Source organism: Pteropus vampyrus, unplaced genomic scaffold (assembly GCF_000151845.1).
Source record: "Pteropus vampyrus isolate Shadow unplaced genomic scaffold, Pvam_2.0 Scaffold288, whole genome shotgun sequence".
Lineage (NCBI taxonomy): Eukaryota > Metazoa > Chordata > Mammalia > Chiroptera > Pteropodidae > Pteropus > Pteropus vampyrus.
The window spans coordinates 3,922,970-3,931,463 of NW_011889069.1; positions in this window are offsets into that span (position 1 = coordinate 3,922,970).

The window sequence follows — 8,494 nt, forward strand, 5'->3', positions numbered from 1 at the left end:
CTACCACTTCCACATTCTTTCCCAATCATACTTAGTGGAGCCCTGAGCTTCCAAAATCCCTCAACTGGCTGGCAGAAGCAGTTTTCTGGTACCCCAGCCTTGGCCCCGTTCTACCCACAACATGTCCAGAAATGCTCTTCTGCTCTGCAAAGTACCAAATATTCTATTAGACTTTCTTCTCTGAATACTGCTCTAAGGAGAAATAACTGAGGGAGATAAGCACTACTCTGGGTTTGTTAGAGCCGAGCTAAAGAAACAAAGCTCTGAGCTGAATCTGCAACTGTTCTAAGCCCCAAAGCCATACAGCCCTCCCACAGAATGGTCCCTTCACCTCTCACATGCTCGTGCTGGACATAAGCCAGCTCGATGTCAGCTGCTGGCCTCCTTCCCCAGAGCCCTGCCTCCCCTCCGCCACTCTACCCTAGCCTATACTAGTCACTATGGCTGGGAGCATTAATGTCTCTGGCCTACGCAGAAACCTACCCATGCCCACCTAAGTGTCAAGGTGCTATTAGGAGTCACTATGGGCAGCCACATACATAGCTGGAGTAGCACAGATGAAAGAACCAGCCCTGGCCTTTTCTGTGAAACTCACCACACCACAGGGCCTCTCATTCTGGACTCAGTTGCTTGGCACAGCCCCAGGGCCCAGGAGCAGAGAGGAGCTTTCTAGGTGCATGCTCAGGAGCTTGGCAGCCAGGCTCATATGTGCCCATGTGCCCAAGGCAGATGCTTGACTCAGTGCCACGGCCCTCTTAGCTCTTACTAATATGATGGCTCTGTAGCCATAACGTGTCTGAGGATGAGGGTGAAACTATCAGGAAGAAAGAAGGAACTAGGAGTGAAATTTCTACTTTGACTCATTGAGTCCTGGACCAGGGGCCCTTGGCAGGACAAGCCCTAGGACCAACTCACACCAGGAAAATGTTGCCCTTTCCTGTGCCAGCTCTTGGACTTCACACATGAAACAAGTTGCCTAATAACCTATATTATTATGTGTATTTCATTTTCAGACTGCTTTCTTATATGTCAGGTTTGATTCCCATAACATCTCCATGACTGGAAGTAAAGCAGATGGTATTTTAATCCATTTTATGGATGAGGAAACAGAGGCTGGATTTGAGGATCTATTTATCAAAGGCTTCACAAAGCATTTGAGATTATCAACAATATAATTTATTATGAACCTGGCTGAGCTGAGAGCCTGGACACCCAGACAGACTCCTAGTACCATAATCCTTCTAAAAAAAAAAACGCTGATTTGTGTACTCACCTCCCAAGAGATGTCCAAAGGGACTAAAGGAGGAAGTTTCCATCCACAGGATACCTGCTTGGGGAAGGCCTGAGGTAAGGGACAAGTATGTGCATATGGGATGTGCAGCCCTATCTCTGGATATGTGCACATGCTGTGTGTTTTAAAGGGTGAGTTAGGAAATGGGATATGCATGAGCTTGAGATAACTCATACAGTTATTACATTTGCATATATACTGATGGCATGTGCAAAAAGAGAAGGATATGTATATGGAGATGTAAGGATCTGTATTTTTCTGGGTGACAGTAAAGAAAAAAATCATACAGACAGGTTCACGACTGGGTCTGTGAGCATAAGCCTGGTGTATGGGTGTGTGCAAGTGTGTATCTGAGTTTATGCATGGGTGAGGAAGTATGTAAAGAAAACTAGCACCAACTGGAAGAGGCATTTCTTGGAGCTGCGAGCTAAGACGCCAAGTCAGATGCTTCTCTGCTCTCCTTTCCCAGGTATTCTGAGAGGGTCTTCCTGGGACAAAAGATGAGTGTCCCCACAGGCTCTGTGAATTGTGCTACCCAGCAGCACCTCCGGCCTGCACTCCACTCCGCTCCACTCCACTCCACTGAGCAGACCATGATAGCTAATAACATTTAAATTCTGGCCTGAAGGTGCCGGGGTGGCCCTGGGAAGGAGGAAGGAAAAGGTGGTGTGGACTCCAAAGGAGGGACTTGGAGTTAGCAGATTTTATCACTTGGCACCTGAAGAGTCCAGTCCTCCAGTCAGAACTTGAGGACCCCTCGTTTGTGTTTAAGCCATGGCTGGGCCAGAAACTTAAAGGCAGAGGGTGACCTTAGGAAGGAACAGTGCTGAGCTGCAGCCCACGGTACCCTGGAGCAGACAGGCTATGCTACTCTGTCTTTTCTACCATCCAAGCAGGTGTCCCAAGCACAGAGGGGCAGAGAGGAGCCTCCTTTGTGAAGGACGCCCCTTCCCAGGTATATGCAAGGAGATCTTGCACTCCCGCTCCCAGGCCCAGCTGCCTGGGAGGCCCTCTGCCAGCACAGAGAAACCCACTGTTCCTCCGTCTCCCACAGTTCAGGCTGCGCTGAGCCATCCTCATGGAATGGAGATTTATAAGGCTGTAACCTCTGCCTTATAAGAGGAGGAGCAAGCAGCCTCCTCTTCAGTCAAGCAACTGGATGCTAAATCCTAAATCCTAGTAGTAGCCACTATGGCCCCTGACCCCAGCATTCAGCTGCAGGGGGAGCAGAATGATCCCCAAGGAGGAGGGCCTGAGGTCTGGGGATGGCTGGGAGCACAGTTCAGACCAGCAACTGGGAGTTTTCCTCTCCAGGGCTCAGGTGCCAGCCCCTCTGAGGGCTGCAGCACCTGCAGGCTTTCTCTTTTTTTCCCCTCAAGAGGACACACCTGAATGACACCATGACAAAGATTCAAGAACATCAAAACTAGAAGGAACCTCAGCTCCTCTTCAGTGTCTCATTTTACAAACAAGAAAGCAGAGACCCCAAAGAAAGGAAGAGACATGGCCAAGGTCACAGAGAGCTCATTGTGGCCTCACCAAGATTATAACTTGTTAGGATTTTTGCAAATGGGTTTTTCTATAGTTTGGTAGAATTTAGATTATTTTTCAGAAGGCTAAGCAGTCTGGGCCAAGTGGCCAGCTTCCCCTAATCTACGCTGATAGAGCACTGTGATTAAAATTCAGCTGCACACCTCTTGCTGGGAAATGCAGTGATATAACCATCAGTGCAAACCAAGCAGCTGCCTCCCACCCTTAAACAGAGGCTCTAAACCCAAGATCCATGTGTCAGCTTCCTGGGCTCATAAGCCCCTCAAATTGTAGGCAGATTTTTGAGTGTCTGTGCAGTGGACATTCTTCTGGAGAGAAGTTCACAGTGTTAATCAATTTACAGACAGATGCATGACATGGAAAAGGTTAAGAATCCTTGCCTTAAAGCAATAGTCCCCAAGCTTTTTGGCACCAGGGACCAGTGCTCCTATGAGAATCTAATGCCTGATGATCTGAGGTGAAGCTGAGATGATGATGCTAGCACTGGAAAGCGGCTGCAGATACAGATGAAGCTTCCCTAACTTGCCCACAGCTCACCTCCTGCTGTGAGACCCTAACAGGTCTCCCTGACCAGTACTGGTCCACAGAGGGGGTTAGGGACCTCTGCCTTAAAGTGTCAGGAATTCAGGCTCAGGAGAAACCAGATCTCAGCTATCAGTTGCTAGATACTTTAGCAGCATCCACAGACATAAAAGAGTTGGAATATATTGTTCCCTAGATTTATGAGTATATATTTTGCAATACTAAGAACTTCCAAGCTGTAAGCTCAAGGGTAAGGTTCTTGTCTACATGTTCTTGCCTATCTAAGATTTCCTTAGAGTGTGAGTCAGGCCCTGAGGAAAAGAAAATCTAATTTACTAATCTGTATAATATTTCTCTTCTCATGCCCACTCCTACTTGGTCTCCAAAGGATCACAAGGCTTACAAAATAGGGGAGCCCTGATGCAAAACTTGCAAGAATTGTTTTAGATTTCAACATTGAGTTTACGGACTTTTTTGTCTTCTGTTAAAAGACTAATTATGTTGGGGAAATCAAGGCAGTCCACTCAAACCCCGAATCCAGATCTCCTGACACATTTTGTGTTGTGTCCCACAACAGCCCAAGAACCTCTGGGAAGCTTTGTCCTTTAGACACCAAGGAAGAGCTCCTGCGAGCAGGGGCAGCCATGCTCAGCTGGCCTAAGACCCTGGACCCGGGGAATCTGAGTGCTCAAGTGTAAAAAGAGAAGAATTCTAAATGTGACCAGGATCAGGGTGGACCTCGGCCTCAGGACATGGGCTCCACTCCTCAGCCTCTCCATCTTCTGTGTATCAGCCCTCCTTGTCCCACTTTGCAGCCTCGACAGCTGGGCTGCTAAACCTCTGGGGATTAAGAAGTTAGGGGAGGGGACAAGCAAGAGAGAAGCTCATCCTGGGGCTGTGAGTTTGGTGAGTTTATGCCTCTGGGCTTCTGTTTCTTCATCTGTTAAAGGGAATAATAACAATACCTTCCTTGGAGGGTCTTTTCATATCTATGGTCCTCACAGTGAGCCAGGCACCTCCTAAGTCTGTCAGAAATGCCAAGTATTGGCCCCTCATCCTGGTCGGCCTCCCATCCTGAAGAGGGAGGCGAAGGAGTTGAGTTCTCAGCTCTCCCTTTTCTCAGCTGGACCCTCCTGTGGAGAGATGAGCTCTAAGAGGTGACTGTACAGCTGCTGCTTCTGTCTGGGGATAAAAATAGCCTTCTCTCTGTCCATGTCCAGCTCAGGGCCAGGCAGAGCTGTGGAGAGGACTTATGGTGGCGGTGGGGAGGGGGAGACAGAAGGTGGGGCAAGATCCACGTGCCCCTCAAATTGGCAAAGACCAGGAAGGCAGGAGCAGGAAGGGTACCACCTTGGGTCCTGCGTCTTAGCTCTGGTTTTCTCTGGCCCCCCAGAAACTCCTTAGGGAGGAGAGAGTGTTCCTCATCCCTGTGCTGTGGGGGTAAAATGAGACATGAAACGGTTAGGGAGGCTGACCAGGGTGAGGGGCCAATACCCGGCATTTCTGACAGACTTAGGAGGTACCTGGCTCACTGCCTTTGGCACCATAGACATGAAAAGACCCTCCAAGGAAGGTACTGTTATTATTCCCTTTAACAGATGAAGAAACAGAAGCCCAGAGGCATAAACTCACCAAACTCACAGAGCCAGAAAGTGGGGGGATTGCACCTCAGGTCAGGCAGCCTAGGTGCAGAGCCCATAGCCCCAACCACAGCAGGGCCAGCATCCCAGCCCACCAGAGGGCAGAAAAGGAGGGCACTCCAAAGGAGATGGCCATGGTAACCTAAGCTCATCATAATCCTAGGCATGTGCCGTGTTCCTAGGCCTACCACCCGGTCGTCATGTCCTCAGAGTCACTTTGAATTTTTAGGTAAATCCTCTCTAGTTATCTCACTCATCTTCGCAAGCCACCATGCCCCCATTTTCTGAAAAGGTGCAATGACATGATGCCCAGCTAGCTCCTGGGGAGCAGGGATCCCAGAGTCTCAGAGGAACAAAGCCACAGCCAGTGAATCCTACTCTCGGCAACAGGCAGGAGGGGCAGCTGAGGACCTTTCAAGCCTGGGTTATTTCAATGCTTAGAATAAAGCAGATTTGGGTTTTACAGACAAGAGTGAAGGTGGAGAGAGGTTAGAGGGGAGGATGTAAAGGGAAAAAGAGAGAGAGAGAAAGGGAAGGAAGGAGGAAGAGAAGTGAGAGAAAAAAGAATGAGAGGTGAGGTGGTTTCTCAAAGACAGACTGCCCACCTGGCTGCTCTGTCTACACTAGAGCAGCCTAGGAGGGAAGAGCCGGTGCTGCCTAGCCTGAAGACAGTAGCAGCAGAGAGAAAGCCCTCGTGTCAGCGAGAGGCTGGGAAGGGGAGGTAGTATGTGGTGGCCCCCAGACCTCAGGAGGCTCGTAAACACTGCTTTAGTCCTGTTTCCTCTCCGGATGCCTCGGTTGGACTTGCCTTGTTTAAAGCCGAAACACATACCATCCTCCTGCAGAGCCACTAATGCAATTAACAAAATACACTCATAAATCTTGCATGGCATCCGGAGCTGTCTCCTCTCTCCCAAGCACAGGGGCCAGTTCCGGAGATCCTGTGCAGAAACCTCTCTGACCGGCCCAGTGTCAGGACCTCCTGAAGAAAGCAGCGTAACCCTTAGTAGGACAGCAAGGCCATCCCTTCTTGCTTGAGCCCCTTACAAGGGGAGGGGAACAGGAAATATGGAGAAGTCCAAAGAAGTAGAGAAAGGGAAGGTGAATGAGATAAGTGTTTGCAGGGAACTGGGGAAGTGGTTCATGTTTTCCAAGGTACGAATAGGAACATCTCCACAGGCTCATAGAAGCACCCCTTTGGGTGGTCATTTTACCTTGGGAGGACAATCCGTGACAGGGTATGAGACAAGGGCATCTGTGTGAGTACGCATGCATGACTTGGCGGCATGCCTGAGTGTTTGTGTTTTGTGGGGGGTGTGTGTATGTTCTCAGTCTGGAAAACTGGTGACTCACTAAAAAAGGGAGCTTTCTGATCTGAAGAGCTTATTTTCAGCTATTTTTATCTCTTCTTGTCTCTTGGCCCTTTTCTCCCCTTGTAGAGGAATTTGGGACTGTGAATGCTGCGTGCGTGCATGTGAATCTAAGCTTAGGCCAAGAGGTGGGAACCCCTGAGAGTGCAGAGATGAGGCACACATGGGATCTGTGGGCACACAGCAGGGACACCGACACACAGAATGTCCTTCTCTGGTGTGTCCATGTGCAGGTGCACAAGCAAGTGTGAGTGAGGCCAGAGAAGTCCCTGGATGTTTCTGCACCACCTGCCTGAACTCTCTGATGGGGCTGGTCTATAACTCTGTGTGCTCATATCACTCCTAGTAGATCACATGAGAGCTACTGTGGGGATTCCGTTATGATGGAATAAGACTGCAGCTATGCACGGCTCAAAGGCCCCCAGCCCAAAGGGCTGAAATCCAGCCATAGGTGGCTCCTTGAGCTATGTACTCTGCTGAGGGGTCACATCATCCCAGCAGAGAGGCACCTTGTCTAGTCCATCTGCTGCTCCTGGTGTGCAGTGGGCTGACTAGCCGGCCACCTACCCACTTCATTCTCTGCACAAGTACTGGGGGAGCATGTGCTCTGCACAAGTAGTCTTCACGAAGCAGAGCAGGCAAACCAGAGCCCTCGGTGCATTCATATTCTGTCTGGCAGTGGGGACCGACTTCTGCACTGTCAGCCTAAGAGAATGTGACCCTGAGGCTGTGCATGAACTGCGCGGGAAGGAGCCGATATTTCTTCCTGCTGGGGCCTGGGGCCTCCATGGAGAAGAGGGTTTTCTCTGGGCCTTGAGTGATGAATACATCTCACCAGATGGAGGAAGAACTTAGGTAGGGCAACCGGCCACAGGAAGGTGTGGGGTTGGGAAGTGCAGACAGTGACTAGGAAAGGCACCCAAGCAGAGTGGCAGGGGTGGCTCAGTCTCACAAGGCGAAATCAGATCTGGCCAGCAAGTGGCTTGGGTTCAAATTCTGCCTTGACTGGTCTCTGGCTCTGTGGCCTTGGCCCCGAGGAGAAGACATTTTGAATGATCTCCCTCTCTTCTTACCCAACATAGAAGGAAAATGTCTTTGCCTTTCTTGAAAGTTCTGGATACCTTCTAAGTGGGTGCCTTCTAAGCATCTATAAAACGGGACACTAGCACAGTGATGTTCTGAACATTAAATGAGAGAATCCATAGAAAGCTGTCAGTACAGAGCTAAGTAACTATGTACTAACTTACTAGCCTATTTTATGGTGATCCTCAGTAGGGGCGATTTTACCCCCCGGAGGATATTTGTCAGTGTCTGAAGACATTTTTGGCTGTTAAAACCTGGGGGGATGGAGCAGTGCCACTGGTATGTATTTGACAGAGGCCAAGGATGCTGCTAAACATCCTGCAGTGCACGGGATGGTCTCACCACAATAAATTATGCAATCCAAAGTATACACAGGGCAGAGGTTGAGAAACCCTGGGCTAAGAAGTTTGCCTTTCTCCTGAGCACAGTAAGGTGATAATGATTTTTAAACAGAGAGTGACATAATGAAATCTAAGTTTTAGAAAGAAAATTCCAGCAAAGACGTGACATGACTAAAGAACTCAGGAGGCCACTGCAGATCTGCAGATAAGCAAGATGCCAGGAGAGGGAGTTGGAGTGGCAGTGAGACCAGGAAGAGGAAACAAATTCAGGGACTTAGGTAAGAGAGAATTGAGAGAACTGGCTGGGGTGGGGGAGGGAAGAACAGGTGTGCGGGCTCAGGTGACTGGGCAAGTGATGATGCTACCTTTTTTTCCCCTCTAGGCAGAAGCTGATCGTGAGTTTAATAAACAGCAGAAAAATTGTATGTACTAATTACATAATTAATCAAAGAGGTGATGCCGCCGTTCAACAGCTTCTGAAGAAGAGACTCTCTTTGGCCCTTTAGGAGTCCTGGCGAGTGTAAAAACATCTCCAATGATCTGGATGTCAGCCCTGTTCCTTCCACACCACCTGCTCCCACTCTTCCTGCCACCCCCATATGCACAGGACCACCTTTCAAGAAACCCCCTCATAGGCACGGCGACCAAGATGGCCAAGAGACTCACTGCCTTATTCAAGAATGCCTAGGCCAAGGA